The 27,732-nt window shown below is 37.7% G+C and overlaps 1 long non-coding RNA gene across 1 annotated transcript in view; it reads right to left on the bottom strand.

Annotated features, from left to right (window-relative positions):
- The window catches only part of LOC103878363, a 158,859-nt gene that overhangs the window by 121,577 nt on the left and 9,550 nt on the right, over positions 1-27,732 (bottom strand). Inside the window, exon 2 of the long non-coding RNA XR_001895888.3 lies at positions 12,171-12,263. This is a non-coding gene — a long non-coding RNA (uncharacterized LOC103878363). The remainder of the gene's footprint in view (positions 1-12,170; positions 12,264-27,732) is intronic.

A 27,732-nucleotide genomic window follows, 5' to 3' on the forward strand; every position in this document is an offset into this window, starting at 1 on the left:
CTTGATTTCTGTTCATTTGTTTAAAATGAAGAAGTCAGATATCTTTTGCACACCAGAGACTGTGCTTATAAATTCATACCTTTACATATAGAAACAATCTCTTTGAGCTACCTTTTCTTTGGCATTTAAAAATAATACCTGTATTTCTTAGAAGCATGAAAGAACCCTAGTTTGAAAAACAATTAAGTTCATTTACAAAAATTGAAATGAACTAGATTTTATGTCAAATTTCATTGTTTGCAAAGAATATGTCAATAAGACAAAGCCTGCACGCTTTGACTCAAGTAGAAAGTTGCAAGGTTGTAGGATTATGTTTGAAAAAGCTCTATGAACCAATTTTGTTGAGTTTTATGTACCTGGATTTAGGCAGTGTAAAAGTTATTATGTTGGTTAATGTGATAAAGGCTTTATTTATAATCATTTTAAGGTCAATAAGGTTAAAAATAATTGATTTCATTATGCAATTAATAAATAAGACAGACTGCATTTTTTAGAGAAAAGACTTATCTGTTGACACAAATTACAGCCCTGGGAAGACTCTTTCTTACAGAAAAATATAAATGCAAACACTAGGAACAATGGTTCACGTTTCTAATAATCAGTGATGATTAATCTGGATATCAGTGAAGGGATAATTGAGATTACAAATGAAGATTACATATCAATAATTACTCTGGTAATTTACAAAATTTCTTTCGAAGTTTATGCACACATTTTTTTTTACAACACTTTATACTAAATGAAGTAATAAGAGTGTTTAGGTCCCCTGAATCCTGTTGTTTCCTCAACGATGACTGCCCATCAGAAAGTGTTGCCTTCATCCCCTGTGGCAAATCGGGAATGAATCCCACCAAAATATTTAAGGCTTCTGCATCTGTGTGGAAAGAGGACTGCAGGAATTCTGTCAAGAAAGTGGAGGAGGTCTAAGTGTGAAAAAAATATTCATGTAATGAGAGTCAAGAAAATTATAATAGTTTTCATAGTGACAAAGGAGACCACTGCCTCAATATGATGTAACATCAAGACAGTGCTGCAGTGCACCCCACCTCCTGTGGGTCTCTGGGGAGCATCACCTCCTCTGAGGCTTCACTCTAGATCCACCATTTCGCCCTGGCTGCCATGTAGGAAGGGCACCAAGAGCCTCTAAGTGAGGCCCCTAGCCATTCCCCAAGCTTTCCCTCCCTTGGTGAGATTCCTGGTGAGACCCTTACAATGGAAATACAAGAAGAGTCCAATCTTTCATCACCACAGTAGAGTGGGACCTGAGTGTTGGCAGCCAATGAGATCTCCAGCAGAATGTGTAGACTGAGGTTGCAATTGGGGGTGGGGAGTGAAGGTAGGGAGTGGAGGGGTGGAAGAAAGGGTGGGACAGTGGGGTGAGACAAAGGGCAGGGGTGGGGGTAGAGGGCCAGGACTCTCACCTGATGGTGGGCCATTTGCAATTGCAAGCTCCTCCTGGACATTAGAGTTTCTTCTCCCTAATTTCTCACAGAACTTCTGAATGGCATCAACAAGTGGGTATTTACATACCCACTTAGGCAGCAAATGCTTCGAGCCCGCTATGGTCTCGCTAGGAAACTGGCTCAGCAGCAGCCCTACTCCTAGCAGGTGGGACAAGAACAAGAGCTGCATCCTAGGTCTGGTCTGGGCTTTTCAGCCTTTCTCTGGGGACTGGGATGCTGTGGCCTACAGAGACCTAGAGCTCTGTGCCTGTCCTTGGCTTCAGGCTGTTTTCCCTACCTGGCTCAACCAGGCTTTTAAGTCCTTTGGGCTATCACTCAGCTCTTGAGTTAGTGGTCCCAGCTCCACCTCTTTCCCGACCCACCTCCCTGGAATTTTGCTTCTCAGTTCATATTCACTTTGCCGGCCTCCCTTCTCACATTCATGTCTGTTCATGCTCACATTGTTCTACTCTTTGCTCCTTTTAAAGTTGGATGTCTACTCAAATATTTGCGCTGTTTTTCATGTTTGTTTTATAACTCAAAAGCGTGACACTGTCATTATAGAAAATAGAGGTAAGCAAAACAAAGGTAAATATGACTTGTAAGCTCACTGTCAGAGTTGATCTCAGTTTGGTCTTGCTGTATGAACTTTTATTTTTCATCCAGTTATCCTCACATTTATGTTTATTTCTCCTACAGAGCATTAAAATATTATGATTAGATTTCATACTCCCTGGTATATCCATCCATAGTAGTCTGATGAGTGGAGGGGTATATTTTTCACTGATGAAAGAAAGCAGACTATGTTTAACTAAGTCGTGTGAGAAGCATTAAAATGTGCAATAACATTTCAGGTTTCTGTAATAATGTTTAAAATTTATAATGCACATTCCCACTCCCTATGGCAGAAAACTGGAATCTTAAGTTTAGAGGGAATACAAAGGTCAGTAATTACATCTGCCCTCCAAAGATCCTGACAAGGATGAAAAAAATACTTGGGGGAGGAGTGTGAAAAAAAAAAATCATGTCAAGGAGAGTCAAGAAAATTATAATGGTTTTCATAGTGATAAAGGAGAGCGTTGCCTCAATATGATTGCAACCACCCAAGGGGTTCTTCCTACCCACTGCATAAAGACCACAGCATTTTAGTAGAGAATGAGTTTAATAGACACAGGGCTGGCCATGCCACATGGGAGACAGAATTATCTCATTCAAAGCTCATAGGTTAGAGGTTTTTCAAGGGCAGTTTGGAGGAGAGGGTGGGGGTCCCCAGGTAACAGGTGCTTGCTATCGATTGATTAGGGTAGAGATGAAATTATAAGGGGTTGAAACTGTCCTGTTGTTGGTCAAATCACTTCTGGATGGGGCCACAGGAGCAGGGGTTGTTGGTCCAGGTGGAGCCATGGATGTCAGACATGCAAAAATCTTGGAAAGATATCTCAACGGGTCAATCTACAACAGCAGTGTTATTTGTAGGAGTAATTGGGGAAGTTGCATATCTTATAACTTCCAGAATAATGTCTGCACTTTACCAGGACTCAGACTCATCTTCCCACCTCAGCTAGATGGCCTCCTATTAGCTTTACAAAAGTGGTTGAGTTTTGAGCAAGGCCTATTATCGTTTAAACTGTAGTCTAAATGTCTTCCAAAGTTAGCTTGGGTCAATAGCCCAGAAATAACAAATGGAAAGGTAAGATGGGAGTTGGGTTGGGTTAGCTTGGCTTACTGTTATGATTTTCTCACTGATATAACTTTTGCAAAGGCAATTTCACTAAGTTAGATTAAAACTTAAGTTTGAAATTGTATATCCCAAACTCTTGTTCTATGGTACTGTGAAAGGAAAATAAATCTTGAGACCCCAAAATCACTAAACCAAAGGGAAAAGTCAAGCTTGGAACTACTTAGGGCAAACCTGCCTCCCATGCTATTCCTAAAAAAGATAGCTGCTAAGATAGAAAGCTACATACCTCCCTCATAAGGCAATTCCTCTTGGACAAAAAACAGTCAGAACTCAAAGTCATTCCTCTGCTCAGTGAGATAAATGCATATCGGATTGCCTCCTTTGGAAAGGCTAATCAGAAACTGAAAAGAATGCAACCATTTATCTTTTACCTACCTATGACCCGGAAGCCCCCCCACCCCAAAACTTTGAGTTATCCTGGCCTTTCTGGACGGAACCAATGTACATCTTACATATATTGATTGATGTCTCATGACTTCCTAAAATGTATAAAATCAAGCTGTGCCCCGATCACCTAGGGCATATGTCATCTGGACCACAGGTTGTGTCATGGGTGAATGTTCTTAACTTTGGCAAAATAAGCTTCCTAAATTGATTGAGACTTGTCTCAGATATTTGGGGTTCACATTTGGTAACTGCAAAGGGATTCTGAGTTGAGGTGCCTCTGACCTTTGACAAATCTCCTATTGGTTCTTGGTACTAGCTTGAATTATCTTTGTGACTCAAACCAATAGGACAATTTGCTGAGGCCTGGAAGAGGCCCTCCAGAGAATCCCTGATCTCCCAAAATTTAGTTGAGATGTAAAGTTTTTGCTGTACAACTCCTTTTTTGAGTTTTATTTGCTTCCAACATGGAAGGCAAGTTTTCCTGCTTCCATGATGATGGAAGGCAGGTAACTCCTTTCTGGGGTTTGAGCTCATTTCCAACAGGGAAGGCAAGTTGAGTTTTTTTTTCCTGCTTCCATTACTGGTGGCAGATATCTGAGTTACCAGTGGTGAGTTTGTATTGGTCTGCAGCAACTTCAGTTCCCACCTCCTCAGTAGAAAGAATTTGACTGAGGGGCATAAGGTAAAAGAAGACACCAAGGTGACTTTCTGAGCAGAAGTGGAGTTTTTTGGGGTTTGTTTGTTTGTTTGTTTGTTTGTTCTTAGGTTTTGAACAGGAAATAAAGGAAAGTTCACTTGCAAGAGATCCAAGAGGACACTTGGAGAACAAGTGCTAGTTCAACTGCGGTGATTAACCGTGATCCTAGGACTTTATAGGCTGGCCCCTTTCCCATGAGTCTTCCCTTAGGGTGGGCTGCCTGCATGCACAGTGCCCTCCTTACTCTTGAGAATTAAACACATGCAGTGTGTTTAGGAAGTTGTACTCATGCCCGTCTGAGGCTTTCTTCCCTTTTCTGGTGAAGTGTCCCAAGAAGGTCATACTTTGCCATTTTGTCTCCTTTGGAATGTGCATTCAATTAACACTTTAATGTGAATAGCTGTGAATAATCAGGAGGTTGTCTCTCTATGGTGCCCTGCTGCCAGTTGCCAAATTATCATTTTTAGAAAGGCAGTGTGATAATTGTCAAACTATCACTTGATATTCCTAGTTGGTGGGAGAGAATAGCCCTCTACTGCCCCGCTCATGCCTATAACTACCTGTAATACCTCTAGGATGGCAGAGAACAGTCTTCGGACTGAGACCCATCCCTAGGTAAGTAGCTGAATTGGGGTTTTGTCTTGGGTAAAGTTAAGATTAACAACTAGCTGGTCTTAATTTCTCCTTAACATCAGAGCACTCAGTGATCATGTTGTTTGGTTTTTTGTTGTTGTTTATTCCAGTCTTTCTCCCATCAAATTTGACCAACTCAAGCTAACTTGGTCAAATCCAAATGAGAATTCCAAATTATGGATAAAAAGTCCTCTTTGAATTGACTAAAATTCTTTGTAGCTGCAAAAGAAGGGGGAAAAAAAACACCAAAAAAAAAAAAAAAAAAAAAAAAAAGCCACCATGTACTTGGTTTATGTGTTTGTTTCCTATCTTATAAAACAATTGTTCTTTCACTTACTTTTCTTCCACACTATACTTCTTTCCCCCTTTGCCATCTTCAGTACCAAGAAAAATCTAGAGAAGACTTCTAATGACTTGAACCGCTTAAAGAATTCAGAACAAAGGTACCATTCACCCCTTTTGGGTTGCTCTGTTTTCTTTATGGAATTTCAAGAGTTTTGGGCAGTTTCTTCTTAGATTTAAAGCTCTGCTTTCCCATATTGCATTATCTGACCCCTTTGGCTTTGCAGGTACCAGAGATTACCTTGTACTGTGAGAGGATATCACCTTGGCGTGTGTAATGGTGGATGAGAGCTACAAAGTTAGGGGTGGCTGAGGACAGTTTACAGGAAGTGGTCTTGGCTGTTGTTGCTTTTTCCCCTCTCCTAGGAAGCTGTTGTTTAAGGATCCTACTTCAAGTTTGGAGATATATTGTAAAGGATCCTCTCCATTGGTTTTTCTCCCAAAATTAATCTTGATTTGGCTTGTCTGTGTGCATTTGTGTGAGGAACTGAGCTGTTCTTTTCATAGATAAATGAGAGACTGAGTTTACTCAGCTCTGAAGAGAAAGGGCATTTTGCTCCTCCCAGCCTAAAGGTGCCCTTGGGTGACCATGGGCCTCATGGGAATGTCTCGGGCCTTGATTCCCCATGACATTCAGCAGCCCTAAAGGGAACACAAAACAAAATTAGTTTTAAAAAGACTCATCCAGGAAGCACATATAGGAGCTGGTCGCTCCACACTTTGAGCCCTCTTGGCGGGGCTTATGCCTCTGGGGAGAGAAACTGAGACACATAAGAGGGTGGCAATGACTCAGTGGGGACACACTGTGGTGTCTCACCCACAAGCAGCACACTTCAAACCACTCCACAAAAACCCTAGGCCACAGCTCAGGTCCTTCTTTTAAGAAAAAAAAAGTGAGAAACAAATAGTCTAAGAATTAAGAGAATGACTTTCTTTCAGGCACTCCATTGGTTTTATGGTACCTCTACTTGCTAGGGTTTGTGTAAAATGGAAATATTATGGTCTTTGTGCACATTTACATCAAGGAAAAAGAGCCCTAAGGTTGACCTGCAAACTATAGAGTTCTCTTTTTCTCTATTTTCTTTTCTGCCTGCTTTAAAGCTGCTGTTATTTTTCTATTAAGATAAAATCCACTGTTTAGTCTTTGGTTGCATGAGTGTGTGTGTGTGTGTGTGTATGTGTACTACATGTATTTTCTTGTGTTCTGGCCACAAGGTACCAAATTGGCTTAAAGAGGATTTATAAATTAAATAACATCCCAAATGCTTTTCAAGTTCATGTGACTTAAGTAAAATCTTTAATAAGCTAGCCTTAAAATTATTGGTAAGTAACATTATAAATGTCCTAAGAATTGCCAGCACACATTTTTGTTTGCATTTATTGATCAAGGAATTTCATACTTATTTCATTCAAATGCTATTACAAATTTTTAGCATAAGGGTTACAAAACTATAAACCCATTCCAAAACAGAATAATTTATGCTTGTGTAATTTTTGATAAATAAGACATTAATATTGGTTTAATGAAATGGCTAAATCTTGAATTTTTTAGTAAAGTAACCATATATTTAATCTTAAGATTCCTACTTAGGTACACATCTGAAATTCATAGGCTACATAAGATGGTTGACAGGAAAATAACTAACCACCCAAGGGGTTCACCTCACCTGCTGCCTAGACAGAGCTGATTTATCAAGATGGGAAACTGCCATAGAGAAAGAGTAATTCACACAGAGCTGGCTATGTGGGAGACTAGAGTTTTATTATTACTCTAATCAGTCTCTTTGAGAATTCAGGGATCAGAGTTTTTAAGGACAATTTGGTGGGTAGGAGTCAGTGAGCTGGGAGTTCAGATTGGTTGGGTTGGAGATGAAATCATAGGGAGTCTAAGCTGTCCTCTTATGCCAAGTCATTTCCTGGATGGAGGCCACAAAACCAGATAAGCCAGTTTATCAATCTGGGTGGTCACTTCTGATCCATCAAGTGTAGGGTCTGTAAAATATCTCAAATGCTGATCTTATATTTTACATATGTTATATGTTATCCCCAGGAGCAATTTGGGAAGATTTAGAATCTTGCAGCCTCCAGCTGCATGACACCTAAACCATAATTTATAATCTTGTGGCTGTAGGCAGTCTAGTTCCTAGGCAGGAAGGGGGTTTGTTTTGGGAAAGCACTGTTATTCTCCTTGTTTCAAAGCCAAACTATAAACTAAGTTATTCCCAAAGTTAGCTTGGCCTATGCCCAGGAATGAACAAGGAAAACTTGGAGGTTAGAAGCAAAATGGAGTCAGTTAGATGAGATATTTTTCAGTCTCAATTACAATTTAGCAATGGTAGTTTCATAACTTCAAATGATGACTAGCACAGTTTCATAAATAATCTAGGTAAACTAATAAAATAAAATAATTAGGTAAATGTAATGGGATAAATACAAACTTGTCATAATTTAGAATCTAAAGTTATATTAAATTTAATAATGAATATTTCATTAATTGGGTGTTTTCTAGTTAAAAAAAAATTGTAGGGAAACATTTTTTTCTTAAAAAATGTATCCCCTTTCTAAAGTGAATAATTTTTGTCTAATTTAAAGCTTATTTAAAGTTTACATATAAAATAAAGTAAAAGGAACAAGGAAATTTTTTTAAAAATTATATGAGAAGGAATCTTGTATGGTAAATTTTGTCCTGGAATACAATGACTAGTTGTTTAAAAAGGAGGGATGTTCGGGACAAGCTAGAAAGTCCAAGAATGTCATGAATGGTCTGTGTAAGTCATAATAAGAGGATTTATGACAAAAAAATATTTTATATGACCAAGTTGTCTATAACTAAAGGGAAATTACAATGGTCTTTCTAGAGATTGAGTTCTGGTTTTAAAAAAACAACAACACTTATACACTAAAGAATTAGTTCGAACTATGAAATTGTCTTAAGGTGTTGATTTACCCTTAATAATTACAAGACATTATACTTTTGTTTTTACACAAAGTTCTACTTTTATTGCATCTCATTGTTTTCAGCTTTCTCTCTTCTTTTAAAAGGCCTGAAATAATAACTCTATCCTTCAACTAGTTTTCAGCTCCTGTAAGTTTATTCTTTCCCCTTCAGATTCTAACTGTTGTGCCCTGATGCCAAAAAGAAAAAAAGTTTTATCTTTATCTAAAGGAAATGTTTCCTTCCAACATGATATTCCCCACAGAGAACAGGAGTCACAATGCAGAAAATCTTTTCTTTTGCCTTTGTGTAACTAGCCTAATAAACAGATCTTACTCTTTATTGAAATAATTTCTATATAATTATTATTAAGTTCGGTTTGCTTAGAAAAAAATAAGATTTAAAAAGAATTTAATTTAGGTCATTACATCATGTAACTTTCTGCATGCGCTTTTAGAGTCCTTGTGCCATTAAGTTACAGCGCTTTGACTCCTAGGTCTAAAAAGGACACTAAGTTGTGATAAATCTTAAAAACTGACAGCAGTTAAATCCTCATCTGCAGACACAGTAGAAGACATCAATCAAAATAAACTGCATTTGTGAGGCACAGGACAATAAATTAAAACTATTCAACTCCTCAAGGCCCAGGGACCACTGTAGAAGATGTACATGCATGAGATTGTAAGGGCCAATTTTGAGAGATAAAATAAGTTCAGTTTCTCTATAAATAAACCACTAATGTCAAAGACACACAAGCAAGACCAGCATATGAGCCCCTGTGTCAGATTAACAAGGTTTTATTGGATCAGTAACCCACTCCTTAATAAAGATTATAAAGGTTATAAAAAGGCTATGAAAATTATATCTTATGCTCAAGATGATTAAAATTTTATAGATTGTTTATAAAATTTTGAAAAACAAACTTAATTGGCCTCATGCTGCTTTTATTAGGACTTATTGATTGGGAAATTAAGTCTCCTCTCTCAAAGAATAGAGGTTTTCACCTTTTCAAAAAAATCTTTGAGTTATCACTTTGGTTAAATGGATGACTTATTTTTAGATTTTAGAATCAAAAATCAATTTTTGAATCAATATACCTGTGATTCTATTTCGTGATGTCAAGCATTTTAAACTTTTTTGTATTTGACAAACTTCCCAAAGTCAAACTCTAATGGGTTCTCATTAATTTTTTGATATGAGTTCCCTGAAGTCCAAAAGAGACATATTCAGCTTATTTGGCATAAAAATTATACAGGAAGCATGGCCAAGTATGAAATGGTGCTCGGCTTTCTTTGGGCTGTGCTTGTATAAATGTTATTGGTGTATGTTCCAAAATTATGGGAAACTCCTATAATTCTGATATGACTTAGTGTATGTTACTAATAATTATAATTGTTATGTAAAATTGTTGTATGCTACAGAAGTAATCAAAATTCCTAGTCAATTGTGGCTTTAACAATGGCTGTCCTTGTGCCATTCACAGACAATTATTGTCATGTTTTGATCCTCTTTGAAAGGTGGTTTATAATCAACTGCAGGACTTTGATAGTTGCTCTTGAATGTAGGTTTCTAATAACTTTGAAAATTGTGACACTAGAATAGAGGAAAAACTTTCAGGACTCTAATGGAGAGCTGAAATGTTCATGAATATCAAACAAAACAGAGTTAACTGCATGTACCAAACTAATAGAAGACTGAAGTGATCTTTTTTACTTTTTTACTTAAAATTTTGCTGATCCTTTGTTTTGTTTTTCAGAGTTAAAATACTTTTGAGCTATTGGCAGCTTATAACAATTGAGTAAATTATACTCCAGTGAACAAAATTTGGAGCGTATTTCTTTCTCTCTACCTGGTTTCTCCATAATATAGAAACTATCTGTGAGTATTCTTAACTTATGACAATATAGTTATTTGCATAAGTGCAATAAGGATGTTTTCTTTTGCAGCAGGGAATTAGTGGAGAAACTGATTATTTTACTAAGGCTCTGACTGGAATGGTGTGCTTTCCATTAAGGAATCAAACTTGACTTATAGAATCAACAAAAACCCCTTGGGAAAACTAGCCTCATACTTTGTCTACACCGTCTCTGTACAGGGTTGCTGACCTGTGGTAAGTAGAGAATGTCATTTTATGACAGGACTCGTAGCCCTAAGTTATCTGGGGACCTCAAGAGGACAGGAATTTACCCAACTCATAGGTATTTGATGGTACAAAGCCATGGCTGGCCTTGGATTTTAAAAAGTCTTACCTGAGATTTCTTCTATGGAACAAAGTTTCATCAAAGCCAATTTTAAAACCATGCAAAACATAATTATTCTTGCTACACTTTATATAAACAGTCAGGCCAAATATAATAAAGCAAATTGGTCCTACCATGATTTGTCTTTAGTAAAAATGGGAAACTGGAGAGAGAAAAGTTAAGTCTTAAAAACCATTGTACATCTGTTTTTAGATTCTAGCTTTGCAGTTTTTATTACTTTCTACAGTTTGAACTAAATTCTAATTTTTCCCTTCTATGAGTCTCCAAAATAATATTTTCAATTTTTTTCTTCCTTCTTTTCCTTTTTTTCCCTCCATTTTCCTAATTTGAAATCACTGAAAACTAAGCTGTGATTTCTTAAAGCCCTGCAAACTGAATCTAGACAACTTAAACTTCAGAAGAAAATAACAGCAACCTACTTACATATATAAGGACTTTCACACCTGCCTACTGATGTAGGGACTTCAGAGCAATATGGCCTATATAGATATAGATTTTCTAGGGTTGTTCATTTTGTGTTGTTGCTTTTCTCCCTTCCTTCCTCCCCCTATTTTCTCTTCATAAGGTGTGAAACTTCCCAACCTGCTTAAAATGAGCTGTCTTAAAAACATGGGACCTACCCATCTAGGAATAAACCATCCTAACCATAAGCAATCAAGTGAAACCTGGGACCACAGATGCATTTTCTTCTAAAATGCTTTCTCCAACAGATGTTTAAAAGAAAGGAGGGGGGGAGAAATATGAAAGGAGAAGAAATCTTGAGGCCTCCAAATCACTAAGCTAACAGGAAAGTGAAGCTGGGAAGTGGTAAGGGCAAACCTGCCTCCCATTCTATTCAAAGTCATTTCTCTGCTCACTGAGATAAAAGCATATCTGATTGCCTCCTTTGGAAAGGCTAATCAGAAACCCAAAATAATGCAACCATTTATCTGTTATCTACCTATGACCTGGAATCCCCCTCTTAACTTTGAGTTGTCCTGGCCTTTCTGAACAGAACCAATGTACATCTTACATACACTGATTGATATCTCATGTCTCCATAAAATGTATAAAACCAAGCTGTGCCCCAACTACCTTGGGCACATGTCATCAGGACCTCCTAAGGCTGTATCGTGGGAGCACATCCTTAACTTTGGCAAAATAAACTTTCTAAACTGACTGAGACTTGTCGCAGATATTTGGGGTTCACAGTAGCTACTTTTAGTAGCTATTAATAGGTCATTGATGATGACTAGTTTCAGTAGTCTAAGAAGTTGTGAAAAGCCAGATTAAATTTAAAGTACACAAGTCTTTGAAGTCTTTAATATGTAAATAGGCATTGTTAACCTCTAAGAGGATAATATTGCCATTTTCTATTATTAGTATTATATTGGTTCACCAAACTAGCGTATGTAACACAGCTTTGGACATATTGCATTTAAATATTGCTTCACTTGTTCTATCTGCTTTTTAACTATTTTGAAGCAATTTTTAATAGTTGCATTACCAAACCAAACTTGGGTCAGCTTGACTGCCACAGCAATGGCAAACACACACTCCTAGGCTTGCAGAGAGATTTAAAAAAAAAAAAAAAAAAAAGGCATTTATTGCAGAGCAGAAAACAAGGAGAACTGCTAGCTAATATTTAAGACCAAAACTCCCTGATAGCTTACAAGCAAGAGATTGTTAAAGGCTGAGGTAAAGGGGATCTCTAAACTGAGTTAGGGCTGAGGAATTTCTGGAATTTCCTTACCTACTTTCTGGTTCTGGTCCGTCTGAGATTCCATTCTGTTTGAGGTCTATGTGACAGCAATCAGCATTTTTCGTGCAGTAGAGGTCCTTGATTCTGAAAAAAATTTGAGGATACATGTCAAGATGTTACCACTAGTTTATACAGGAAACCAAACATCTTGTGACTCTAATTTACACAAGGTTGATTATTGTCTAAGTTATCATTACCTTCTTGCTTAGCAGGTTATTTATTCACGTCACCAGTTGCTGGTTGCAAAGGTAGCCAGATGAATGGAATTTCCCTTGAAGGGACTCAAATCTTTCTGTATTCCCATGATTTGAAGAGGCGATAGGAACCTGGCAGGCCCTTAAGAGGCATTTCTACTCCATCTAATTTGCAATCTCCCTCTCACTGTAAGAAAATGTACCAAATCTCCTTCAGCAATTCACATTTTGATTCACCAACAGTAGCTAAAATAATGGTGTGCAAATGTGCTTTAATGAAAAAAATTCAGTAATATTAATAATAATAACAATAAAAGATATACTTTTTTGCTAAATGTCAAGCATTATGCTAAATGCTTAACATGATGTATCTAACAATTCTTACAACAATGCCACAGAGTACATATTATTGTCCCCATTTTACCAATGAGAGGACTGAGGCACAGTGAGGTGAAGCCAATTTCTTAGGGTAACACAACTAAGTGGTTGAGTAGTGATATAAACCAAGCAGTCTGATTTTACAATTGTCACTCTTCAAAAATTGTATACTGCCTTCCAAATCGAATTTATCTATGCAACTCCTTTCCAGCTCACATATTCCTTAAGATGTTATCATTTTATAAAATAGCTTGCTCCTTTCTTTCCATGGACCCTCCAGTAATCCATAGTTGTCTGAATGGTATCTCCGTATAGATGAGTATAGGTCTCTTTAAGAGGTCACCATGAAGAAGAATGACATTATATTAATCTGCCTGATGAAAGTGGCAGCAAGGGAGGATTTATTTTAATGTACTTACTCATACTATAAGATACAGTAGCTAGTTGATAACTCATTTGAGTTTACCTATTTTGAACATACTCTGTCTTCACTTTTATCAGAAATAATTGGCTTTTCTTGACATCCAGTTTTCTATCTATGAGTAAAGATTACATGTTTCCTAGCTAATAATTTTCTGTCACAATTCTGGATATCTTTCTATCTATCTGTATCTACCTATATAGTCACACATTTCTTAACTATGGGGAAAATATCTCCAGGGAACTTCAGAGATCTTTATGGCAGCACCCTCCACACCCCCATCACAGGTCTGGAGACCTAGGATGGGAAAAAATGGTTTCGTGGGCCAGGCCCAGGGCCCCACTGCTCTGTGCAGCCTTGGGACATAGTGCCCTGCATCCCAGTTGCTCCAGCTCCAGCTGTGGCTAAAAGGAGCCAAGGTATAACTCAGGTCACTGCTTCTAAGAGTGCAAAAGCCAAGCCTTGACAGCTTCCACATGGTGTTGGGCCTGCAGTGTGCAGAGTGTGACAGATGAAGTTTGGGAACCTCCACCTAGATTTCAGAGAATGTATGAAAACACCTGGATGTTTAGGCAGAAGTAGGTTGTAGGGGCAGAGCCCTCATGGAGAACCTCTACTAGGAAGTGCAGAGGGGAAATGTAGGGTTGGAGCCTCCAGACACAATCCCCACTAGGACCCTGCCTAGTGCAGCTGTGAGAAGAGGACCACCTTTCTCCAGATGCCAGAATGGTAGATTCATCAACAGGTTGCACCATAGGCCTGGAAAAGCTGCAGGCACCCAACACCAGCCCATGAAAGCAGCCTCAGGGGCTGTACTCTGCAGAGCCACAGGGGCAGAGCTGCCCAAGGCCTTGGGAGCCCACCTCTTGCATCAGCGTGACCTGGATGTGAGACATGGAGTCAAAGGAGATTATACTGGAGCTTTAAGATTTAATGACTGCCCTACTGGGGTTCATATTTGCTTGGGGTCTGTAGCCTCTTTGTTTTGGCCCATGTCTCCTATTTGGAATAGGAGCATTTATCCAATGCCTGTACCTGCATTATATCTTGAAAGCAATTAACTTGTTTTTTGATGTTTACAAGTTCATAGGCAGAAGGGACTTGCCTTGTCTCAGATGAGACTTCGGACTTGGACTTTCGAGTTAATGTTGGAATGAGTTAAGATGTTGGGGAACTGTTAAGATGGGATAATTGTATTTTGCAATGTGAGAAGGACATGAGATTTTGGAGGGGCCAAGGGCAGAATGATGTGGTTTGACTCTGTGTCCCCACCTAAATCTCATGTCAAATTGTAATCCCCACACATAAGGGGAGAGATGTCATGGGAGGTGATTGGATCATGGGGGTGGATTTCCCCATGCTGTTCTTATGACAGTGAGTGAGTTCTCATAAGATCTGATGGTTTAAAAGTGTACTCTCTCCTGCTGCCATGTAAGACAAGCTTTGCTTTCCTTTCACCCTCTGCCATAATTGTAAGTTTTCTGAGGCCTCCCAAGCCACGTAGAACTGTGAATCAATTAAACCTCTTTTCTTTGTAAATTACCCAGTCTCAGCTAGTTCTTTATAGCAATGTGAAAATGTACTAATACATTGATGTAACATCAAGACAGTGCTGTAATGCATCCTACCTCCAGGAGGTCTGTAGGCAGCCCTACCTCCCCAAAGCTTCACCCTCCTTGGTGAGAAGGGCACCGAGAGCCTCTCATTCGGGCAGCTTGCTATTTCCACAACTTTCCCTCCCTTGGTGAGATTCTCAGTGAGACCCTTTCAACACAAACACATTACAAAAGAAAAATCTGACCTTTACCACCACAGTAGAGTGGGGACTGGGTGTGGGCAGCCAATGAGATCTCCAACAGAGTGTGTGGACTGTGGTTATGATTGGTGGATGGGGCGTCTGCCCTCCAAAGATCCTGACAAGGTTAAGAAAATACAGGGGCCTCTGGAGTTGATCTTAAGTCTTAGCGAAGTATTGACTTGAGGTCTTTTTACTTTGTACAGTGGTGGGAAATCAGATTCTATCAGTTTCTAGTAATTTCTTACATTCCTTTGACTCCTCTCTTATAGCAATTGCAACAAAAACAAAAATTGATAAATGGGACCTAATAAAACTAAAGAGCTTCTGCACAGAAAAAAAAAAAAAAAAAAACTATCCACAGAGTAAACAGACTACCTACAGAAGGGGAGAAAATACTTGCAAACTGTGAATCCAACAAAGGTCTAATATCCAGAATCTATAAGAAACTTAAGCAAATTAACAAATGAAAGACAAAAAACCCCATTCAAAAATGAACAAAGGACATGAACAGACACTTTTCAAAAGAAGACCTACATGTGGCCCACAACAAATGAAAAAAATGCTCAGCTTCACTAATCATTAGAGAAATGCAAATCAAAACCACAATGAGATACCATCTCATACCAGTCAGAATTGCAATTATAAAAATGTCGAAAAACAACAGATGCTGGCAAGGTTGCAGAGAAAAGGGAACCCTTATACACTGCTGGTGGGAATGCAAGTTAGTTCAGTCACTGTGAAAGGCAGTTTGGAGATTTTTCAAAGAACTTAAAACAGAACAACCATTTGACCCAGCAATCTCATAACTGGGTATGTACTCAGAGGAATATAAATGGTTGTACCATAAAGACACATGCACATGACGTGTATGTTCATCACAGCACTACTCACAATAGCAAAGACATGGAATCAACCTAAATGCCCATCAATGGTGAGTTGGATAAATAAAATGTCGTATGTATACACCATGAAATATTATGTAACCATTAAAAAAATGAGATCATGTACTTTTAGCAATATGGATGGACCTGAAGGCCATTATCCTAAGTGAATTAACACAGGAACAGAAAACCAAGCGCTGCATATTCTCACTTATAAGTGAGTGCGAATTATTGAATACACAAGGATGGACACAAAGAAGGAAACAATAGACACCATGGTCTAATTTAGGATGAATAGTGGGTAGAGGGTGAGGATTGAAAAACTACATATCCAGTACTATGCTTATTACCTAAGTAACAAAATAATCTACAGCAAACCCCCATGACATACATTTTACCCATGTAACAAACCTGCACATGCACCCCTTGAACCTAAAACTTAGAAAATAAATAAATAAATATAAGACACATACATGCAAAAGTAAATGGATTGAGATAGATATACCATACTAATACTAATCAAAAGAAAACAGCAATAGCTGTAATAACTTCAGACAGAGTAGGCTTCAGAGCAAGAAATGTAGCCAGAGGACACTCAAGGACACTACATCATGATTAAGAGTTCAGTTCTCCAAGAAGTCATAACAATTCTGAACACATATGTGCCTAACAGCAGAGCATCATATATGAGAGGCAAAGCTGATAGAACTGGAAAGAGACTTCAGCATCCCTATATCAGAAATACACATATCCAATAGGTAGAAAATCATTAATAACTCAAAAACATGATAAACAATCTGGTTCTAATGGACTTTTAAGACTTTCATCTAAGCAGAGTACACGTTCTTCTCAAGTTCACACAGAACATTCATCATGACAGAACACATTCTGGGTCATAGTGTACAACTTCAATTTAGAAGAAGGGAAATCAGAGAATGTGTGCTCTCAGAACACATTGGAATTAAGATATCTGGAAAATCCTACAATACTTGGAGATTAAACAATATACTTCTAAATAATACATGGGTCAAAGAAGAACATTCAAGAGAAACATAAAAATATTTTGTTTTTATTTAATGAATACATTAAAATGAAACTAAATGAAAGCTAAATGAAAATGAAAATACAATTTATAAAAATTAGTGGGATGCAGCAAACATATTCTTAGAGGGAAATTTATAGTATTGAATCAGTGCATTAGGAAAAAAGTGCTAAATTAAATTCAGTTTGGCCTAAACCTGCCTCCATACATAAAGTTTCACCTAAACGTTTCTCTGTACATAGTAAAGTGTAACCTAACTTGATGTGTAAACAGACTGTGACCTACTCTTGTAACAAGTAGCCAAGTCTCAGCAAATCATAGCAGCTGAGTTTTATTCATTCACAGGCAGCCAACTTGTACAACGGTGTTCAGATGAGGCAAACACCTAGCTGCAACCAATCCACCTGTTTCTGTACTTCACTTTTGTTTTCTGTACATCACTTCCTTTTTTTATGCCTATGAAATGTTGTCTGACCATGTGGCAGCCCTAGAGTCACTGTGAATGTATTCTAGTTCTGGGTCCTGCCTTGTTTGATAATTGTTATTTTCCCAAATATACTCTGTTAAACTTAATTTGTATAAAGTTTTTTCTTTTAACAGAAGAAAGATCTAAAACCAATCATTGAAACGTTCACTTTAGGAAATCAAAAAAAAGACAGAGTAAATTAAATCCAAGGTAAGCAGAGGATAAGAAATAATAAAAATTAGACCAATTATTAATAATATTAAAAACAGTAATCAATAAAGAAAGTCTATTAAATCAGAAACTGGTTATTTGGTAAGATCAGTAAACTTGATAAGCCTCTAACCAGGCTAATGAAAAAAAAAAAAAAAAGAAGAAGACACAAATTACCAGTTAGTAATATCAGAAATAAAAGAGGGCCATGCACAGTGGCTCACGCCTGTAATCCCAGCACTTTGGCAGGCTGAGGCGGGTGGATCACTTGAGGTCAGGACTTTGAGACCAGTCTGGCAAACATGGCAAAACCATGTTTCTACTAAAAATACAAAAATTAACTGGGCATGGTGGCGCATGCCCGTAACCCCAGCTACTGGGGAGACTGAAGCACAAGAGTTGCTTGAACCCAGGGGGTGGAGGTTGCAGCGAGCCCAGATTGCGCCACTACACTCCAGCCTGGGTGACACGCAAGACTCCATCTCAAAAAAAAAAAAAAAAAAAATCAATTCAGTACTTAACACTCTTCCAAAGCAGAAAGTACCAGGGCTAGAAGGTTATAATGACAATGTATGCCAAACTATTTGGAAGAAATTATATCAATTTTCTATAATCTCTTGCAAAAACTAGAGGTAAAGTAAATGCTTTTAACTCATTCCATGATGCCAGCATTATCCTATACCAAAACCAGACAGAGAATTACAAGAAAAGAACACTGAAAACCAATATGAGATAAAAATATGAGATAATTATCAACAAAATATTAGCACATCAAATTCGATAATGTTTAAAAAGAATTATACAGCCAGGTGCGGCGGCTCATGCCTGTAATCCTAGCACTTTGGGAGGCTGAGGCAGGTGAATCACGAGGTCAAGAGATAGAGACCATCCTAGCCAATGTGATGAAACTGCGTCTCTACTAAAAATACAAAAATTAGCTGGGTGTGGTGGTCCACACCTGTAGTCCAGCTACTCAGGAGGCTGAGGCAGGAAAATAACTTGAACACAGGATGCGAAGGTTGCAGTGAGCTGAGATCATACCACTGCACTCCAGCTGGGCAACAGAGACTCCATCTCAAAAAAAAAAAAAAAAAAAAAAAAGAATTATACACCATGTCCAAGGTTCACAAGTCCAATTCAACATTAGAAAATCAACTCATGCCTCATGACTAAACTAGGAAGAAGTCGAATCCCTGACAAGACCAATAACAAGTTCTGAAATTGAGGGAATAATTAATAGCCTACTGAACATAAAAAAAGGCCAGGACCAGATGGATTCACAGCCAAATTCTACCAGAGGTACAAAGAGGAGCTGGTACCATTTCTTCTGAAACTATTTCAAACAATATAAAAAGAGAGATTCCTCCATAACTCATTTTATGAGACCAGCATCATCCTGATACCAAATCCTGGCAGAGACACAACAAAAAAAGACAATTTCAGGCCAATTTCCCTGATGAACATCAATGTGAAAATACTCAATAAAATACTGGGAGCAAATCAAAAAGCTTATCTACCATGATCAAGCTGTCTTCATCCATGGGATGTAAGGCTGGTTCAACATACACAAATCAATAAACATAATCCATCACATAAACAAAACCAATGACAAAAACCATATGATTATCTCAATAGATGCAGAAAAGGCCTTTGACAAAATTCAACACCCCTTTATGCTAAAAACACTCAATAAACTAGGTACAGATGGAACATATAATAATAAGAGCTATTTATGACAAACCCACAGCCAATATCATACTGAATGGGCAAAAGCTGGACGCATTCCCCTTGAAAACTGGCACAAGACAAGAATGCCCTCTCTCACCACTCTTATTCAAAGTAGTATTGGAAGTTCTGGCCAGAGCAATCAGGCAAGAGAAAGAAATAAATGGTATTCAAATAGAAAGAGAGGAAGTCTAATTGTCTCTGTTTGCAGATGACGTGTTTGTATATTTAGAATACGCCATTGCCTCAGCCCAAAAACTCCTTAAGCTGATAAGCAACTTCAGCAAACTCTCAGGACACAAAATCAATGTGCAAAAATCACAAGAATTCCTATATACCAATTATAGACAAACAAAGAGCCAAATCATGAGTGAACTCCCATTCACAATTGCTACAAAGACAATAAAATACCTAGGAATACAACATACAAGGGATATGAAGGACCTCTTCAAGGAGAACTACAAACCACTGCTCAACGAAATAAGAGAGGACACAAACAAATGAAAAAACATTCCATGCTCATGGATATGAAGAATCAATATCACGAAAATGTCCATATTGCCCAAAGAAATTTATACATTCAGTGCTATTTCCCATCAAGTTACCATTGACTTTCTTCACAGAATTAGAAAAAACTACTTTGAAATTCATATGGAACCAAAAAAGAGCCTGTATAGCCAAGGCAATCCTAAACAAAAAGAACAAAGTTGGAGGCATCACGCTACCTGACTTCAAACTATACTACAAGGCTACAGTAACCAAAACAGCATGGTACTGGTACCAAAACAGAGATATAGACCAATGGAACAGATCAGAGGCCTCAGAAATAAACCACACATCTAGAACCATCTGATCTTCAACAAACCTGACAAAAACAAGCAATGGGGAAAGAATTCCCTATTTAATAAATGGTGTTGGGAAAACTGGCTAGCCATATGCAGAAGACTAAAACTGGAGCCCTTCCTTACACCTTATACAAAAACTAACTCAAGATGGATTAAAGGCTTAAATGTAAGACATAAAATCATAAAAACCCTAGAAGAAAACCTAGGCAATACCATTCAGAACATAGGCATGGGCAAAGACTTCATGACTGAAACACCAAAAGCAATGGCAACAAAAGCCAAAATTGACAAATGGGATCTCATTAAACTAAAGAGCTTCTGCACAGCAAATGAAACTATCATCAGAGTGAACAGGCAACCTACAGAATGGGAGAAAAATTTTGTAATCTATCCGTCTGACAAAGGGCTAATATCCAGAATCTACAAAGAACTAAAACAAATTTAGAAGAAAAAAAAACATCAAAAAGTGGGCAAAGGATATGTACAGACAATTCTTAAAAGAAGACATTTATGTGGCCAATAAACATATGAAAAAAAGCTCATCATCACTGGGTCATTAGAGAAATGCACGTCAAAACCACAATGAGACACTATTTCATGCCAGTTAGAGTGGCAATCATTAAAAAGTCAGGAAACAACAGATGCTGGAGAGGATGCAGAGAAATAGGAATGCTTTTACACTGTTGGTGGGATTGTAAATTAGTTCAACCATTGTGGAAGCAGTGTAGAGATTCCTCAATGATCTAGAACCAGAAATACCATTTGACCTAGCAATCCCATTACTGGACATACACCCAAAGGATTATAAATCATTCTACTATAAAGACACATGCACACATATGCTTATTGCAGGACTATTTACAATAGCAAGGACTTGGAACCAATTCAAATGTCCATCAATGATAGACTGGTTAAAGAAAATGTGGCACATATATGCCATGGGATACTATGCAGCCATAAAAAAGGATGAGTTCATGTCGTTTGCAGGGACATGGATGAAGCTGGAAACCATCATCCTCAGCAAACTAACACAGGGAAAGAAAACCAAACACCACATGTTCTCACTCATAAATGGGAGTTGAACAATGAGAATACATGGACACAGGGAGAGGAACATCACATACTGGAGCCTGTTGGGGGTTGGAGCAAGGGGAGGGATAGCATTAGGAGAAATATCTAATGCATGCGGGGCTTGAAACCTAGATGATGGGTTGATGGGTGCAGCAAACCACCATGGCACATGTATACCTATGTAACAAATCTGCATGTTCTGCACATATAACCCAGAACTTAAAGGATACTAAAAGAATAAATAAATAAATAAATAAATAAATAAATAAAGTGGAAAAAAAAGAAAATCAACTAATGCAATACATTATAATAACAGGCTAAAGAGAAAACATCACATGATTATATCAACAAATACAGAGGAAACATTTGATAAATCCAACACTCATGCATAATAAAAGCTTTCATCAGACTAGAAATAGAGGAGAACATCCTTACTTGATAAAGAATATCTACAGAAAACCCATAGCTCATACCATACTAAATGGTTGGATACTAGAAACTTTCCTGCTAAGGTGAGGAAGAAGAAAAAGATGTTTCCTTCATCCTTCATTACACACTGTTGGTGGGAAAGTAAATTAGTACAGCCATTATGGAAAATAGTATAGAGGTTCCTCAAAATTTTAAAAATATAACACTATATAATCTAGCAACCCCACTACTGGGCATATATCCAAAAGAAATTCAGACTATCAAAGAGGTATCTGCATTCCCATGTTTTCTCTAGCGCTATTCATAATACCCAATACCTGAGATCAACTTAAGTGTCTATCAACTAAAGAAAATGCACTCTATATGCACAATGGAATACTATCAGCCATAAAAAAGGAGAAATTCCTGTCATTGTGACAATATGGGTAAACCTGGATGACTCTATATTAAGCGAAATAAGTCAGGCACAGAAAAACAAATATTGCATGATCTCACTGGTAAGTGGCATCTTGAAGAGTGGATCTCATAGAAGTGGAAAGCAGAATGGGCTCACTAGAAATAAGAGATCTAATCCTAGGACTAAAGAACCCATATCTCCTCCCCTCACACACATACCTTGCAATCACATTAATTGTTCCCTAAATAACAACAGTGGCTTACAAGCAAAAGAACTGTAAGCCTCAGACCTTATTTAAGAAGTCTTTGGGAATGTTCAAAGATAACAGGGGAGACAAAAGCAAAGACATCAGAGAATTTTAGCCTCTGAGACCTACAGCTACAATATAAGTTAAATATACCAAAGACCTATTTACATCAGTTCCTTTGCCCATCATGTTTGGCTTTTAACAAATATTACAAAGCATACTAATAGGCAAAAAATACAATTTGAAAATACAAAAAGCATCAGACCAGACCCAGATAGGGCAGAAATTTTGGAAATATCAGACTGGGAATTTAAAATAACTATGATTACTGTACTAAGGGCTCTAATGGAGTTGACTACATGCATGCACAGAAGGGTAATGTAAGTAAAGTGATAGATGCTCTAAGAAAGATTTTTTAAGTGACAGTTATTTAAAACACTAACAAATTCTAAAATGCTTTTGATGGGCTTTTCAAAGATTGAATGCAGTCAAGCAAAGTACCCGGGACTTAAGGATATGTCATAGAAACCTCTCAAATGATAAGGCAAAAAGAAAAAAAAACTTTAAAAAACGGAATACAATATACAAGAACTGTAGAACGAGCACAAAGTGTATAACATATGAATTATAGGAATGCCACAAAGAGAAGAAAATGAGAAAGGAACTGAGGAATATTTAAGAAATAATGACTAATAATTTGCCCAAATAAACATCGGACACCAAACCACAAATCCAGGAAGTGCAGAGAATGTCAAAGAGGATAAATACTAATCTACAGCTAGATATAACATATTCAAACTGTAGAAAATCAAAGACATAAAATTTTGAAAGAAACCAAAAGAAGAAGGAAAAAACCGTGTACAACAGATCCACAGCTAATATAATATTGGCTGTGGAAAAACTGAAGGCCTTTCCTGTAAGATCTGGAACATGACAAGGATGCCCACTTTCACCACTGTTATTTAACATAGTACTGTGCAGGGGCCTTTGAAAACAGTATGCTGAGAATAGATAGGGCTCAAGGACAGTATCTCCAGCGCTGAACTTTAATGAACTCCAGCGGTAGCTGATGAGAAATCAAGCCTGTAATCCCAGCACTTTGGGAGGCCGAGGCGGGTGGATCCGCGAGGTCAGGAGATCCGAGACCATCCTGGCTAACGGTGAAACCGATCTCTACTAAGAAATACAAAAAATGCCAGAGGCCGAGTGGTGAGCCATGAGTCAGCTACTCAGGAGGCTGAGAGACGGAGAATAGACAGGGAGGCACGAGTAAACTGAGGGTCGGCCACTCCTTGGCGTGGGCAGAACTCCGTCTCAAAGACTCCATAAAGGCATAGAAAGCGGAGTAAATAGAAAGAATAAAGAAACAAAATTACAAATTAAAGAAGGTTATGTAGAGGCTAAGTTTGTTTTGCATTTGCATTCTTTCTGCTGTGTGAGTTTAGGTATATAAATAAAGTGAGGCCCGGGAGGCTCTGAGTCACGGCCGCCATGTTCTCTGTGTGTCTTTGTCTTTATGTGTGTTCTTTGTTCTCCACACCACCCAGTGGAGGCCCCAACAGAGTGGGCAGCGAGTAGGGTCAGCAGATTGAGTGGGGAGACAAGAAGGGGAACCCTAGAGAGGGCCGGGAGTAAGGCTCAGGTCATTAGGGAACCTTCTTAAAGCTTTCATTATAGAGTTTCATCTGGCCTCAGAATATTTATGGCTGTTTCAAGGACTGTTGCTGTCTATGGGAGTAGAAGTGAAAGAAAAAAAGACTTTGAAGTGATTGTTTTATGTTGAATAACATTGTTACTGGTTTCAGTATCAGACTAAAGTGCAGCTGAATTGGAAAAATGGTTACAGGTAGTAAAAGCTTTGCTCAGAGCTCTCCAGTTAGGGGATATTATGCCTCCTAAAATTGTGGACCTTGTGTAACTCTATCACTCAGACATTAGAGTTACTTGAGACTGATTCGGAGTGTGGTAATGTAGCCACAGGAGGAAAGGTATCTGAGGATTTGGAAAAATAAAATAAAATAAAATAAATCTGAAATGGAGCCCATTTGTGCCAGGGTAGCAAAAGGGGGAGAAGAGAAAAAGCCAGCTCTTCCTTCTTCTAAGGGAAATTCTGACATGCAGTGTATTATGGAAATGCTTCAACAAATATTACAGATACATTCTTCTAATTCACCTTTGTGAGCTTTCCCTGTTTCTTTTCCTTCTGCCCTGTTAAAAGAGGATTTTCCAGTGCCTCCAACCCCCCGGCTTCCTTATCTTTACCTTTGTTTGGCAACGTTTTCTCAGTGCCTTGCCCACCATTGGAGGGGGGAGAAAAGGAAAAGACTAAAAAAAAAAAAAAAAAAAAAAAAAAAAAAAATTTTAAGGAGCTGGATCTGTTTCCAGTTATTTGTGCTGCTTTTGCTCCTAATGCTTAGTTTTCAAATGGTGGCAATAATGTCCAATTTAATGCCTTACAAATTAAATGTTTAAAAGAAATGAAAGCTGCCATTTCTAACTATGAACCCCTATCCTTGGTCTTCTTGATATTTTTTCATCAGAAAATTTGATAATTTCTATAGACTGGAAGACTTTGGGGAAGGTTTTTCTTGATCGTTCTCAGTGGTTACAATTGCACAGCTGGTAAATGAACAAGGCGCATGTACAGGCTAGAAAAAATGTTATGTGTGATCCCCCAGGAGCCACTGAGGAGCAACTCACAGGCATGGGCCAATATGCTACTCTTAGTGCTCAGGCTGCTCTAGAAGATGTTGCCCTTACTCAAATCAAGACTTTGTTTTTAAGGGCCTAAAATAAGGTAGAGATAACAGGAAAATCTTCCCTTTCCTCTGTGAAGATTTTACTGGGCACAAATGAACAATATTCAGATTTCGTAGCCCGTCTTCAGGATGCTGTCTTGAAAATTGGGGGTGCTGACCTTGCTTCCAAAATTTTGTTACAAACGTTGTCTTTTAAAAATGCTTATGCTGACTGTCAAAAATTGTTAAAATCGTTAAAGGCCAATGGGGCCAATTTAGATAAATATATTAAAACTTGTGTTAGTGTTGGAGGGGCTATTTATAATGCTCAATTATTTGCTGGAGCTTTGTCTAAAGCCTTAAAAGGAAATAACAAACAAGGTGTTTGCTTTCAGTGTGGTAAACCTAGACATTTCAAAAAAGAATGTCATAAAAATTGAACACTTTTATCCCTCAAGGCAGAAAGCTGCCTTCAGAGGTGTACAAATGTTGTGGTAAAGGTCGACATTGGACAAATAAATGTCATTTCAAAACTGATAAAAGTGGAAATTTACTGTCTCCTCTCCTGGGAAATGGGAGCCGGGGCCCACAGGCTTGGGGCCCCAACAATTTATGTCACCAGGTCTGAAAGTGTAGTTGGTTTATCAGTCTTTACAAATGAGAAATATAAGAAAGGAAAAGAATGCACAAACTAACTAGGTTTCTTGTAATAAATCACTAAACTAGTCAAAGAACCAAAAAATACAAGATCAGCATGACTCTGAAGGATGTGAGATTATGGTTCTGCACTTGTTACATTAAAGAGCTAAAATTAATAGACATAATATTAACAATAATAACAGTAATAATAGCCATAGTATACTGAGTACTTACTATGTGTCTACTACTGTGAAAAAATCTTCATTTGCATTTAGTTCTTCCAACATCCCTTTAAGACTGACAAATTTTATAATTATTACCATTTTGTAGACAGGAAAACAGAGTTAAGACAGTTTTATAAATGTATCCAAGGTCATATAGCTATTATATTTTGAAAATATGACTTTCTGTCCCCAGAGCTTACATGCTTAACCCTTTCCTCTAGACTGCTCTATAAAGTACAAAAATGGTAGTCACCCTCCTTGGAATAATCGGAGGAAAGAAAAATCAATAACTAAGTAAAAGTTGTATCTCAGCACCAGATCCAATCCCAATTTCAAGTATCCATTTAGCCTTGGATAGCATCACTGTGTTTTGAAAACCAAAATCTGTTGAGTATTTTGTGGTCCACCATTTTTTACAAAGCAGATACTCTATTGAATAGTAAGCTACGAACTGAATTTCTGTACCTGTAATCACCTTATTTGTTTACAAATATTTGTTATTGACTAAATCTGCATACAATACCCAGTGAGCAATGGCCTACAACATCAAGGAATAAATTCAAGTCCTCCTTAAGGATCTCACACCTTACCCCAGTTTCTCAGCTTTATGTGGCAACTAAGCAGAGCGCTGCTGCTGACTTAGTTATTACTCAGCCTTATACTTTGTCTCCTAATAGAGGAGTATATAAATTAGCTATTAGAGAGTGTGGCCCTTTGCCAAAAGGACATGATGTTACTAATAAAATTCGTATTATGGTTCAAGTCTCACAATTTATATGCCTAGAGGCAAGGGAACGTATTCTCAATAGGAAGGGTTTGGTAGCACAGAAAAAACTGTTTTTTGGGAAACTTTAGTTTCTAATCAAAAGCCCTTATGTTCATTGCACATTAATGAAATAGTTTTTAAAGCGTTAATTGATACGGTGGTGAATATGTCTATTATTTGTTTAAATTAGAGGCCTATACAATAGGAAAAAAGACAAGTTTCAGTTATACTCACTGGCTTGGGTGCTGCTTCTGTGGTTTATCAAGACATAGAACCTTTAACCTGTGTCGGTCCTAAAGGTTAACAAGGTCAAGTGTTTTTTTTTTTTTTATTTTTATATTGTTCCTATCAATATTAATTTTTGGGAACAAGATCTTTCACAACAATTTGCTGCTTTTTAAAACATTCCTCATATTTCCTCAGCTGCCAAAAATATGATGTTCAAAATGGGCTACAATCCTTTAAATTCATAGCCACCACTCCTATTTATGTGAAACAGTGACCATTATTTAAAGAAATACTTAGGACTCTAAAAGAGTAAGTCAAAAAACAAATGGCCGAGAGGAATATAAAGCCACGTATTTCTGCATGGAATTCCCATCTTTGTCTTGTCTTAAAACTATAAATGTTTACATTAATCCTAGGGAAAGTTTACAGCCTGGTCTTCCTAATCCTGCCCTTATCCCACAAAGTTAAAAATTAATGGTCATAGATCTCAAAAATTGTTTTTTCTCTATTCAGTTACAACATCTTTTTTCTATTCTAGAAGGAGACAGTCACTTGGACAGCTCACTTCATTTAACTCCTTTGGCTTTACAGGAACTCCAGCTTGTGGAAGAGCAACTTCAAAAGGCTCATTTACATTGTATCCTTCCCGATGTTCCCCTTTCCCTTTGTTTATTTCATACTTTACATTCTCCTACAGGAATGATTCATCAGACCAATCGGCCGCTAGAATGGATCTTTTTGTCCAATAAAACATCTAAATGCTTGGCTACTTATATCGATCGTTTAGCTGAACTGATCATCAAAGGACGGCATCACTGTCGACAACTTTGGGGAGGAGATCCTTCCTTAATTAT

The sequence above is a fragment of the Papio anubis genome, chromosome 13 (assembly GCF_008728515.1).
Source record: "Papio anubis isolate 15944 chromosome 13, Panubis1.0, whole genome shotgun sequence".
NCBI classification, from domain to species: domain Eukaryota; kingdom Metazoa; phylum Chordata; class Mammalia; order Primates; family Cercopithecidae; genus Papio; species Papio anubis.